Source organism: Nematolebias whitei, chromosome 17 (genome assembly GCF_014905685.2).
Source record: "Nematolebias whitei isolate Nwh7 chromosome 17, NemWhi1, whole genome shotgun sequence".
Lineage (NCBI taxonomy): Eukaryota > Metazoa > Chordata > Actinopteri > Cyprinodontiformes > Rivulidae > Nematolebias > Nematolebias whitei.
This window is the reverse complement of record NC_056514.1, coordinates 32,967,763-32,975,370: the sequence shown is the minus strand read 5'-3', so window position 1 is coordinate 32,975,370 and position 7,608 is coordinate 32,967,763.

Below are 7,608 nucleotides of genomic sequence, written 5' to 3'. Positions count from 1 at the left end.
ATATATAAAATCGTTTACAGAAAAATCCACCCTGAAACCCACAAGTGATTGGTTAATAACGTCTCAGCCCACTTTGTGCACATTATTTTTGCTTGACAAATGCAGCGCAGTGTATAATTATCAGCAATAATTTTGACAGCCAGAGCAGCAGAGTTCAGGAAACTTTTGGTTTAAATAAATGGATTCTGGGCGGTTTGGTGCATTTTGCACATCTGACTCGGTCAGACATGGTCAGCCATATTGGAGGCTCGATACGGCGTGCTGCAGAGCAGGTGATCTGTTTCTACAGTAGCCATCAAGGCGTGATGTGATGCATCATCAGCCTGGAAGAAGCACAGGGAAATGCATCAAAGCATGAGAATTTTCGATGTCTATCAGCGGACATAAATCGAGATATGTATAGGCTGCTGCTTTCTGCATTAGTCCTTATTGAAAGATGAGGCAGAGGAGCTGCGTTGGACACATTTTGTCTTTCTTGGCCTCTTCTTGCCTTCCCCCTTTCTTCCTCTGACAGGCTGACAGCGAGCGGTGACCCTTGACTCTTTGCCTACTCAGCAGAGAGAAGGTCACAGCATGTGTGCATGAATGCGTGCGTACCCATATTTTCCTTTATATACTGGACGTGTGTGCTCAGGAGCTCTCAATCGTGCGCTGGTAATATGTGTCTGAACTGCCAGCAGAGAGGATACACAACTAAAAATAAAACCTGGTCTGTCAGCATCGACTTGGTACGTGTGTGCACATATTTTGTGCTTGTGTTTATGTCGGTTTAGGCTACAGTGTTCAGAGCCGAGCCGAAGATGAGGTTGTTAGAGCTATGGATGGTGACATAAAAATAAATGCATATCATCTGCCAGCTTTCATAAGAGTTTTATTATAAAATCTTACAGTTTGTTTAAAAATGCTGAAGTTGTACCTGCCGTAGTTTTGCTGTATAAGTCGTACCTTTTTGCATAAATTAGCATGCCCTGTGACTTATACAGCGAAGTGACTTCCAACATTTTTCAGTCAGGTTATCTGGACAGTTTCTTTTTGTGCTGAAATGTTTCACCTTCGATCCAGAAGGCTTCATCAGTCAAGGAAACGCACAACAAAACTGATTCTTCCCCCAACAGCTTACTCCAAAGTGGAACAAACCAGTTATGTTGGTGCTAAGATGGTCTCTTTGGTACGTGGGTTTTCTCTGGGTACTCTGGTTTCCTACCACAGACCAAAAACATGCATGTTAGGCTGCCTTCAGGCTCAGGCCTCCCTTGCAAAAATCTATGATCTAATTGGGATTTGCCTGGTTAAATAAAGGTTATTAAATATCGTTTTTCACAGGAACACTCTTTTTTAAATTTTGGGTCGGTGTTCAAAACACTGTTGTTGTAGCCTCTGATTTAGTTTGGTATGGTTCTTTCTGCAGCTGCAAACAACACGGCAGGTACCTGAACGCAGCATGGCTATTTTTCAACTTTATGGTTGTTAAATAAATGTAAACAAAACAAAAACAGTGTTTTCTCTGTTAAACTAATGCAATTTACTTTTAAATACACCGCAGTCCGTGCTCCGCTAGCATAGTTAACCCATACTTACTGCTACTTCTTATCTGACAGGAAGTTGTACCCATAATTATTTATACAGTAGAGACCCCAGGAATAATATGGATAGGCCAGTGGTTAATTTCAGCCGGATCCTGGCAGAACAATTCAGGAACTTCCTCATTCTGACTGAGTGTCTTCCAGCAACTATTTGGTCAGATCCGGTAAATCTCCGCCCATAAAAGTCCAAAGTCCAAAGTCCGTCCGTCCATCCATCCATCCATTATCTTCCGCTTATTCCGACGTCGGGTTGCGGGGGCAGCAGATTGAGCAGGGAGGCCCAGAGATCTCTTTCCACGGCCACCTCTTCCAGCTCTTCTGGGAGGATTCCAAGGCGTTCCCAGGCCAACCGAGAGACATAGTCTCTCCAGCATGTCCTGGGTCTTCCCCGGGGTCTCCTCCCAGTTGGACATGCCCGAAGCACCTCTCTAGGGAGGTGCCCAGGGGGGCACCCTTACCAGAGCTCATGACCATAGGTGAGGGTAGGATCGTAGAGCGACCGGTAAACAGAGAGCTTTGCCTTACAGCTCAGCTCTCTCTTTACCACAACGGATCGGTACAGAGTCCGCAATACTGCAGATGCTGCACCAATCCGTCTGTCAACCTCACGCTCCATTCTTCCCTCACTCGTGAACAAAATCCCGAGATACTTGAACTCCTCCACTTGAGGCAGAACCTCACCCTTGACATGAAGAGAGCAATCCACCCTTTTCCAGTTGAGGACCATGGCCTCAGATTTCGAGGTGCTGATTCTCATCCCAGCCGCTTCACACTCGGCTGCGAACCGCTCCAGTGAGAGCTGAAGATCACGGCACGATGAGGCCAACAGGACCACATCATCTGCAAAGAGCAGAGCTGGAATACTGAGGCCACCGAACCGGAAACCCTCCGCCAGCTGGCTGCATCGAGAAATTCTGTCCATAAAAGTTATGAACAGAATCTGTGACAACGGGCAGCCCTGGCAGAGTCCAACTCCCACCCTGAAGGGGTCCGACTTACTGCGAACCAAAGTCTCGCACCACTTGTATAGGGCTACATATAGGGCGTTAGTGGCTAACTTGAATTGGATTTTAATTCTAACAGTTAACACCAAAATTGAAAGTAACAGTACAGCGATGTGTAAATCTTGGAATATATAGGGATGATGCTCAGTTACTATCACAACGAATTTTAGCTAAGTATCTGTAAAATTAGACGAGTTAGTGACACATTTGTGTTTCCTAAGGTTGCATGGATGAGGCAGCCATCTTGAATCGGGTTTACTTCGTCATTAAGTTGTACATGTACATCTAGTGATTACATTCTCCGAGTTTTGTTACATTTATCCAGAGGTTTGAGATATTTTGGTAACAGCCGAACACAAACACATACAGCCACGGGCAAAAACATTATCGCCCTCTTTTTATCTTTTGGCAGCATTTGGATAATAAATACGATCTTTTACAGAAAAAGTGATGCCAGAGGTGGGATTATATTTAAGTGGGAAAACTCTGTGTCATTTACGCCACTTACTTCAGTGATGACGGATCATAATTATAGGAGCTTCTTTTTTATGAGTCAGTCAGACACTCCTGCTGTCAAACAGAAAAAGGGTTGATTCTGCGTACGAACGAGTGTGTATCAGCGCATGTGCGTAAGTGAGTTAGTGTGTGTATGTGTGAGTGTGTTTGACAGGCACCCACCCTTTTCTAAATGTGATTAAATGGGAGGTTTGTCTCTAATCGTGTTGTAATGAGTTTCTGTGTAACTCATACATTCACTAATTCCGCTTGCCAATAGTGCAAACAGCCACGTGTGTGTGCTTGTGTGTGTGTGTGGGTGTGTGTGTGTGTGTGTGTGTGTGGGTGTGTGGGTGGGTGGGTGCGAGCAAGGTGGGAGAGGTCACCTCCCTGCAATCTCACTCTCATTTATAACAATACTGCCGACCTGTCCTCATCAAAGGATTGCAATTTCTAAACACAAATAGCATTAGCTCATGTGCGCATACGGGCGCCCACGCTCATGCACACACGTGAGCAAACGTGCAGTCCATCTGTGTATGGATCTGTGTGTCATTAGGACTCTCAGCGGGCATTTGCATTGATCATCTGACCAGCAGATGGAGAGTGACCGACAAGGACCAAACAAAGCCTGTCTGATTTGTGTGTGCGTGTGTGTGAGGGAGTATGCACAAATGTGGAGGGAAAGGTTGAATATGAAGAAGGTAGGCGTGTGTGTGAAGTTGGAGTTGCTTGCGTGTGAAAAACTAAAGGCACTTGTTGCCAACTATGAAAACAAACATAAAGAAGGTTGTACCAAATGGTGCCATTTTAAAGAGTTTACTCTGGTAGCTCTCGATATATTGACGTGCAGTTCTGAATGCAGGTACGCACTCAACTTGGGTGGCGGTAGCTCGGTGGTTCTGTGCCACAGACTTGTAATCCTGAAACTGTGGGTTCAAGCCCAGGTTTGGTCAGGAAGGTTGTCAATGTGAAACAATTGCCAAACAGTGAGTTGGCTTGCTGAGGCAACCCCTGCAGAAGGTAGCAGCCAAAAAAGAAAAAAGACAATGTAATACTTTTACTAAACAAACCTGAGTGTAAATATGTACAAGTACATCAATATTTATGGAGTTTTTCTTCCCAAATGGCTCTTCCATGGATGGATGTCTTACTGTGGACCTATTTTCAGTCACGTTGACTTTTACTGTATGCAAACATTTGCATGTTGTAGTTGTAGGTCACATATTGTGTTTACAAATGTTTCTTTTAAGGGAACATAATTATGTGCAAAGAATTGTGCAGATTTTGTTTCTTGCTTTGCAATTTATTGTGTAAATGTTTATGAAGCATTCACACTATTGTCATCCATTTTTCTTTCGTACATTTTTTGGTGTCTTTCTCGTCCCGCAGTTTTCAAGCAATTTTAACAAATCATATATCAAAACGTTCAGCTTGTTCAGGAGAAGGGTGCTAAGACTTTTGGTATTGCTGTAACTTTAGCTTTTTGAAATATTTAGCCTTTTCTGACACTTTTTTTCTCATAGAAAATGAACTGAGCTCATTTAGATCTGTTTACAGCCTTTTACTGCTCCTTTCACATTTTGTTCTGCTTCAGCTTCTTTCACCTTCCTTGTGCAAATTTGAGCGTTTTTCAGCTACTTTCAGCTAATGTCAGCTGTTTTTTTAGTCTGTTTAGTGATCCTTTTAGATTCCTTTTGCTAACTAACATTTTGTGCTTCTTCTAACTTCTTTCTGTTAATTTCAGCTTGTTATGCTCCTTTCAGTTTATTTCCGCAAGTTTGAGCTATTTCTGACATTTCAGCTACTATTTAGCTATCTTTATGCTAATTTAAAAATTTTTTTTACTAATTCCACATTTTTTGCACTCATTTCAACTTTTTTCTGCCTAATTTGGCGAAAATGTGCTATCTACACTTCCTTATGGTATTTTAAGCTTCTTTCTGCCTTTTTAGCTACTTTTCAGCTGGTTATTTGCTAATTTCAGCTTTTTTTCAGATAAGTTCTACGTTTTTGTACTAATTTATGCTTCTTCCATCATAATTGGGCAACATGTTCTTTCTGCTTTCTTCTGCTAGTTTAAGCTCGTTCAACCTTTTCATCTAGCTTTTTATCATTTTTAGCTAATTTCAGATGTTTTCAGATAAATTCAAGTTTTTCATCCTAATTTCAGCTACTTTCAGCCTAATTGACTTCTTTATGCTAAGTTCAGCTTGTTAAGCTCCTTTCAGCTTTTTTCTGCTAGTTTCAGCTTTTTCTGCTCTTTCAGCTGCTGTTTAGCTTTTTTTATGCTAATTTTAACTTTTTCAGACAATTCCACATTTTCTGATCTCATTGCAGTTCTTTCCACTTCCTTATGGTAGTTTAAGCTTCTTTCTGCCTTATCGGAAACTTTTCAGCAATTTTTAAGCTAATTTCAGCTTTTTTAAGCTAATTACCTAATTTTATGCTCATTTCTGATTATTTAAACCTAGTTCAGCAATTATGTGTTCTTTTTGCTTTCTTCTGCTAATTTAGGCTTGTTCTTCCATTTCAGCTACAATTCAGCATGTTTCTTAGCTAGTTTCAGCTGTTTTTTTCAACAAGTTCTTCTGCAATAAGCATTCACATTGCATTTTTTCAGGAGATGCATTTTCTCTAGTTTGTCTTTTTTCTTTTGTTGACAGGTCTTCAGGTCTTGATTAGCTCACGCACCACTGATTTACTTCTGTGTGCAGGGCTGCATGCTTCAAATGACCGTAAATCTTGACCGAAGAGCAGCTACCGGTTGTCATGGTGACAGAGCCCCCTCTCAGCCTGCGGCGCACGGTGCCCTACAGTTGGGCGTCAAAGGTCCGAGCAGGTTGTATGCAAGGGCCAGCCTCGCAGAGTGGATAATGAACAGGAAAACCAGTAACAAGGAACATGTTGTCACCTTTTACCTGCTCTTCTGGCCCGTTACCTCCTGGCCTGCAGAATGTCAAATTAACTGCAAAGCACACATGAATAACCCTTCAGTGCTCTGATGCCCGGGGCTACATGTACCTCACAAGGCACACACAAAAGAAAGGTGCATAACCAAACCTGCAGAGTTTGCATGCAAGCAGACCACGGTTTGATTTTACACATTAAATAAATGTGCACATATTTACAGTATGATTATAGTTTTCAGGGTATCTGATTATGAAACGCAGATGTGGAAACGTCAGCATTGCTGCCACATCATATCTATGATTTCATACCTTCATACCTGCAGATAAATATATAGGTCTTTGTAATGCTTGTTTGCAGATTATTAAATTTTTTTTGTAGATTGCTATTTTTATTCATAGATTGTAATGTTTATTTGTGGATTGTATATGCAGTTTATTTTAGAACAATTCATGAATGTACTTGTAGTCTATATGGATTTAGGATAGTTTTGATATAAATGCGCTGGAACTTTGTGCAGAGGTTGTATTTGTTTTGGGTCCTTCTGGTCGTGTTCCTTTTCAGCCGGGCTATGGTCTGCCTAAAAATGATAACGAGCTTTACACACGAAAACAGACGCCAGCCATGCATACAGCCAGATTTGCTCTGTGCCCTACCTGCTCCCCTGGTCCTAATCTGGCAATCATCACACCTTTACAAATCTTTAATTATCCCATGACTGCTCTTGGTTTTCTTTTTATTTATCATCATTGTGAGGATTTATTTTCTAATCTCCCTCTTGTGGTCTGTCCTGCTCTCCTCAGTGTTTCTCCCTCTTGTAATCAGCTCCTGCCTCCGCCACCTGTTCTCCTTCCCCAGGTGTTTGTCATTGTCTATTCGTTAGCGTCTGTATATAAGTCTGCATCTTTGTGTTCCTCATTGTCTGGACATTGGCTTGTGTGACGTGACGTTATGGTTCTGTCTTCCTCAGTGTTACCCCGGTAAGTTTGCTGCAAGTCAGCTTTTGTTTTTCTTTATTAAATATACAGTAGTCCCTCGTTTATCACAGGGGATCTGTACCCTGAAGACCAGCAATAAGTCAAAAACGGAAATAGGAATAGTAGTAAAAGTGTGAGTATGTGTGTGTGTGTATATATATATATATTATAAAATGGCATTTTAAACCCTTTCCACATGCTGGCAATATTGTAGACAGTTTCTCAACTCTAAACGCTCTAAAAGAGCACAGCATGTCATGATTTCAGCTCACTGCCTCTTCTGCTCTTTGCCACCTGCATGAGCTCTTGGCCACGCCCACTTCTCTGCTCTGCACAATGAACAGCTGATCAGCTGCAGCAAGAAGTTTATCCTGCTGTAAGGGCTGCACAAATGTGCAGCAGGTGCAAAATATTTTAAAATTTATTTTAAATAAAACTTCCATGCTGATCGTATGGCTCAACCATCAATCAGCCAATTGTGTGTCATGCCAATCTTATTTTGAAAAACCGCCAAAGAGCCAGTCTGCGATAAATGAACCGCGAAGTAGCGAGGGACTGCGGTATAGTTCTACTTTAAATCCTGAGTTCTCCGAATCTTGCCTGCACATGGGTCCTACCACACACCAGACTCATAACAGT